The sequence below is a fragment of the Lolium rigidum genome, chromosome 7 (assembly GCF_022539505.1).
Source record: "Lolium rigidum isolate FL_2022 chromosome 7, APGP_CSIRO_Lrig_0.1, whole genome shotgun sequence".
Taxonomy (NCBI): Eukaryota; Viridiplantae; Streptophyta; class Magnoliopsida; order Poales; family Poaceae; genus Lolium; species Lolium rigidum.
This window is the reverse complement of record NC_061514.1, coordinates 251,485,698-251,492,477: the sequence shown is the minus strand read 5'-3', so window position 1 is coordinate 251,492,477 and position 6,780 is coordinate 251,485,698.

Sequence of the window (6,780 nt, the reverse complement as noted above, 5' to 3'; positions counted from 1 at the left end):
CCTCTCAAGCAACCCTGCAATCACGATACAAGAAAGTCTCTTGTGTCCCCAACACACCTAATACACTTGTCAGATGTATAGGTGCACTAGTTCGGCGAAGAGATAGTGAAATACAAGTAATATGGATGTATATGAGTGGTAATAGCAATCTGAATAGAATATGGCAGCGAGTAAACATGCAACAGAACGATAAATAAACGGAGTTTCGATGCTTAGAAACAAGGCCTAGGGATCATACTTTCACTAGTGGACACTCTCAACATTGATCACATAATAAAACCACTCTACACTCTTTTGTTGGATGATGAACACCACTAATTGCGTAGGGCTACAAGAGCACCTCAATGCCGGAGTTAACTAGCTCCACAACATTCAATGTTCATATTTAAATAACCTTAGAGTGCATGATAGACCAACGCAATTACACCAAGTACTAACATAGCATGCACACTGTCACCATCACACTATGAAGGAGGAATAGATCACATCAATACTATCATAGCAATAATTAACTTCATAATCTACAAGAGATTACAATCATAACCTACGCCAAGTACTACATGATGCACACACTCGTCACCATTACACCATGGAGGAGGAATAGACTACTTTAATAACATCACTAGAGTAACACATAGATGAATAGTGATACAAAACTCATATGAATCTCAATCATGTAAGGCAGCTCATGAGATCATTGTATTGAAGTACATAGGAGAGAGATTAACCACATAGCTACCGGTACAGCCCTTAGCCTCGATGGAGAACTACTCCCTCCTCATGGGAGACAGCAGCATTGATGAAGATGGCGGTGGTGTCGATGGAGATGCCTTCCGGGGGCACTTCCTCGTCCCGGCGGTGTGCCGGAACAGAGACTCCTGTCCCCCAGATCTTGGCTTCGCGATGGCGGCTGCTCTGGAAGGTTTCTCGTACCGTGGCTTTTTCGTCTCGAGGTTTTAGGTCGAGGAGGCTTAAATAGGCGAAGAGGCGGAGTCGGAGGGCTGACGAGGCGGTGACACAATAGGGGGGCGCGGCCCAGGCCCTGGCCGCGCCACCCTGTCATCTGGTGGCCCTGTGGCCCTCCTCTCGCCGGCTCTCGGGTGTTCCGGAAGCTTCGTGGAAAAATAGGATGCTCGGACGTTGATTTCGTCCGATTCCGAGAATATTTCCTTACTAGGATTTACGAAACCAAAAACAGCGAGAAAACAACAACTGGCCCTTCGGCATCTCGTCAATAGGTTAGTTCCGGAAAACGCATAATAATGACATATAATGTGTATAAAACATGTGAGTATCATCATAAAAGTAGCATGGAACATAAGAAATTATAGATACATTTGAGATGTATCAAGCATCCCCAAGCTTAGTTCCTACTCGCCCTCGAGTAGGTAAACGATAACAAAGATAATTTCTGAAGTGACATGCTATCATAATCTTGATCATACTATTGTAAAGCATATGAGATGAATGCAGCGATTCGAAGCAATGATGAAGATAATGAGTAAACAAATGAATCATATAACAAAGACTTTTCATGAATAGTACTTTCAAGACAAGCATCAATAAGACTTGCATAAGAGTTAACTCATAAAGCAATATATTCATAGTAAAGGCATTGAAGCAACACAAAAGAAGATTAAGTTTCAGCGGTTGCTTTCAACTTTCAACATGCATATCTCATGGATAATTGTCAACACAAAGCAATATAACAAGTGCAATAGGTGAACATGTAAGAATCAATGCACACAGTTGACACAAGTGTTTGCTTCTAAGATAGAAAGAAGTAGGTAAACTGACTCAACATAAAGTAGAAGATTGGCCCTTCGCAGAGGGAAGCATGGATTAAATCATGTGCTAGAGCTTTTTAAGTTTTGAAATCATATGGAGAGCATAAAAGTAAAGTTTTGAGAGGTGTTTGTTGTTGTCAACGAATGGTAGTGGGCACTCTAACCCCCTTGCCAAACAAACTTTCAAAGAGCGGCTCCCATGAAGGACGTTATCTCTACCAGCAAGGTAGATCATCCCTCTTCTCTTTTGTTTACACATGTATTTTAGTTTTATTTATGGTTGACACTCCTCCCAACCTTTTGCTTACACAAGCCATGGCTAACCGAATCCTCGGCTGCCTTCCAACATTCACATACCATGAAGGAGTGTCTATTTGCAAAATTAAGTTGCTTACCGATGAATCGAGCAAAACATGTGAAGAGAATTATTAATGAAAGTTAATTAATTGGGGGTCGGGAACCCCGCGCCAGCTCTTTTTGCAAAATTATTGGATAAGCGGATGAAGCCACTAGTCCATTGGTGAAAGCTGCCCAACAAGATTGAAAGATAAAACACCACATACTTCCTCATGAGCTATAAAACATTGACACAAATAAGAAGTAATAAAGTTTTGAATTGTTTAAAGGTAGCACATGAAGTAATTTACTTTGGAATGGCATAGAAATACCATGTAGTAGGTAGGTATGGTGGACACAAATGGCATGGTTATTGGCTCAAGGATTCGGATGCACGAGAAGAATTCCTCTCAATACAAGGCTAGGCTAGCAAGGTTGTTTGAAGCAAACTCAAGTATAAAACGGTGCAGCAAGACTTACATATGAACATATTGCAAACATTATAAGACTTTACATCGTCTTCCTTGTTGTTCAAACACCTTAACTAGAAAATATCTAGACTCTAGAGAAACTAATCATGCAAACCAAATTTTAACAAGCTCTATGTAGTTATTCATTAATGGGTACAAGGTACATGATGCAAGAGCTTAAACATGATCTATATGAGCACAACAATTGCCAAGTATCAAATTATTCAAGACATTATACCATTTACCACATGCAGCATTTTCTGTTTCCAACCATATAACAATTAACGAAGCAGTTTCAACCTTCGCCATGAACATTAAAAGCTAAAGCGAAGAACACAAGTGTTCATATGCAACAGCGGAGTGTGTCTCTCTCCCACACAAGCATGAATTTATTCAGAGAATGAAAATAACAAAACAAAAATAAAAGCACACAGACGCTCCAAGTAAAGTACATAAGATGTGACGGAATAAAAATATAGTTTCACTAGAGGTGACCTGATAAGTTGTTGATGAAGAAGGGGATGCCTTGGGCATCCCTAAGCTTAGACGCTTGAGTCTTCTTAAAATATGCAGGGATGAACCACGGGGGCATCCCCAAGCTTAGACTTTTCACTCTTCTTGATCATATTGTATCATCCTCCTCTCTTGACCCTTGAAAACTTCCTCCACACCAAACTCAAAACAAACTCATTAGAGGGTTAGTGCATAATCAAAAATTCACATATTCGAGATGTGACACAATCATTTTTAACACTTCGGACATTGCTCAAAGCTACTGGAAGTTAATGGAACAAAGAAATCCATCCAACACATCAAAAGAGGCAATGCGAAATAAAAGGCAGAATCTGTCAAAATAGAACAATCCGTAAAGATGAATTTTGTAGAGGCACCAGACTTGCTCAGATGAAAATGCTCAAATTGAATGAAAGTTGCGTACATATCTGAGGATCATGCACGTAAATTGGCAGATTTTTCTGAGTTACCTACAGAGAACCATACCCAAATTCGTGACAGCAAGAAAATCTGTTTCTACACGCGATAATCCAAATCTAGTATTGACTTTACTATCAAAGACTTTACTTGGCACAACAATGCAATAAAATAAAGATAAGGAGAGGTTGCTACAGTAGTAACTACTTCCAAGACTCAAATATGAAACAAAAGTACTGTAGTAAAATAAACACATGGGTTATCTCCCAAGAAGTGCTTTCTTTATAGCCATTAAGATGGGCTCAGTAATTTTAATGATGCACTCACAACAAATAAGAGTTGAAGCAAAAGAGGGCATCAAAAAGCAAGTATGAAACAAATTTAAGTCTAACATGCTTCCTATGAAAAGAAATCTTGTAAATAAACAAGTTCATGAAGCATAATGCAACAAGCATAGAAAGATAAAACAAGTGTAACTTCAAGATTTTCAGCAAAAAGAGAGATGTTTTAGTAACATGAAAATTTCTACAACCATATTTTCCTCTATCATAATAATATCCAGTGGCATCATGAGCAAACTCAACAATATAACTATCAAATGAAACATTCTTATCATGAGTCTCATGCATAAAATTATTGCTACTCCCAACATAAACATAGTCATTCTTATTAATTGTAGTGGGAGCAAATTCAACAAAGTAGCTATCATTATTATTCTCATCATCAAATATAGGAGGCATAGTATAATCATAATAAACTTTATCCTCCATAGTAGGCGGCACCAAAAGACCACTATCATTATAATCATCATAAATGGGAGCCAAAGTATCATCAAAGAAAATTTTCTCCTCAATGCTTGGGGGACTAAAAATATCATGCTCATCAAAACCAGCTTCACCAAGCTTAGAATTTTCCATATCATTATCAACAATGGTGTTCAAAGCGTTCATACTAATATTACTACCAGCATGCAAATAAGGTTCCATAGGTTTTTTAATTTTCGCATTAAACCATTCATGTCTTGACTCGGGAAATAGTACAAAAAGCTCATAGATGTTTTCCATTATGCCTTACTAGTGTTTAACAAGAAACAAAAAGATGCAATTGCGGGATCTAAAGGAAATAGCTTCGAGCACACGCACAACGACAACGAGAAAAGTACTTAGTTACCCGGGACCGGAGTATGAGTGCCTTTTACCTTTCCTCCCCGGCAACGGCGCCAGAAAAGTGCTTGATGTCTAAGGGTGCTTCTATTCTTGTAGACAGTGTTGGGCCTCCAAGAGCAGAGGTTTGTAGAACGGCGAGCAAGTTTTCCTTAAGTGGATCACCCAAGGTTTATCGAACTCGGGGAGGAAGAGGTCAAAGATATCCCTCTCAAGCAACCCCGCAATCACGATACAAGAAGTCTCTTGTGTCCCCAACACACCTAATACACTTGTCAGATGTATAGGTGCACTAGTTCGGTGAAGAGATAGTGAAATACAAGTAATATGGATGTATATGAGTGGTAATAGCAATCTTGATAGAATATGGCAGCGAGTAAACATGCAACAGAACAGTAAATAAACGGAGTTTCGATGCTTAGAAACAAGGCCTAGGGATCATACTTTCACTAGTGGACACTCTCAACATTGATCACATAATAAAACCACTCTACACTCTTTTGTTGGATGATGAACACCACTAATTGCGTAGGGCTACAAGAGCACCTCAATGCCGGAGTTAACAAGCTCCACAACATTCAATGTTCATATTTAAATAACCTTAGAGTGCATGATAGACCAACGCAATTACACCAAGTACTAACATAGCATGCACACTTGTCACCATCACACTATGAAGGAGGAATAGATCACATCAATACTATCATAGCAATAATTAACTTCATAATCTACAAGAGATTACAATCATAACCTACGCCAAGTACTACATGATGCACACACTTGTCACCATTACACCATGGAGGAGGAATAGACTACTTTAATAACATCACTAGAGTAACACATAGATGAATAGTGATACAAAACTCATATGAATCTCAATCATGTAAGGCAGCTCATGAGATCATTGTATTGAAGTACATAGGATAGAGATTAACCACATAGCTACCGGTACAGCCCTTAGCCTCGATGGAGAACTACTCCCTCCTCATGGGAGACAGCAGCGTTGATGAAGATGGTGGTGGTGTCGATGGAGATGCCTTCCGAGGGCACTTCCTCGTCCCGGCGGTGTGCCGGAACAGAGACTCCTGTCCCCCAGATCTTGGCTTCGCGATGGCGGCGGCTCTGGAAGGTTTCTCGTACCGTGGCTTTTTCGTCTCGAGGTTTTAGGTCGAGGAGGCTTAAATAGGCGAAGAGGCGGAGTCGGAGAGGCGACGAGGCGGTGACACACTAGGGGGGCTGCCCAGGCCACGGCCGCGCCACCCTGTCATCCGGTGGCCCCGTGGCCCTCCTCTCGCTGGCTCTCGGGTGTTCCGGAAGCTTCGTGGAAAAATAGGATGCTTTGGACGTTGATTTCGTCCGATTCAGAGAATATTTCCTTACTAGGATTTCCGAAACCAAAAACAGCGAGAAAACAACAAGCCGGCCCTTCGGCATCTCGTCAATTGGTTAGTTCGGAAAACGCATAATAATGACATATAATGTGTATAAAACATGTGAGTATCATCATAAAAGTAGCATGGAACATAAGAAATTATAGATACGTTTGAGACGTATCACCAACCGAGCTGAATTTCCACCCCTATCAAAAATCCATTTGTTGGTAGCCAAACAAAGTGCAAAAGTGAGCCAGATCTTTTTTAGCAACCAAACTAGATGCACAACTTAAATTTGGACTTGGCCCGACAAATCATGTCTCGGGGGAGAAGATCTCCCCAAGATGAATAAAATAGTGTTCAAGGAACCTAACACGCCCTAAAGCTTAGCTTAGTGGATCAATCGAGCACTGATCTGGAACTTCATAGGAAGATTTACCTTCATATGTGATTAGCAAGTAAAATAACTCAAATTTGTATGCATCACTATATTACGAGCAGCTAGGTCAATATTAGCACGTGAACTCTAATATATGTGGCATAAAGAGACATTTTCCCTCTTCCTCTCTCGTGAGTGTACAATAGTTTGAGAGTCTCTATCCCGTCTTCGAGGCCTCTCCCCTTCTCTCCGATGGCTTAGCCGACCGAGTGGGAGGTGGAGAGGTCACCGACAATTCATCTAGGTGCGGCAATAGGCTTAGCATCGGTTTGGAGTAGGGCA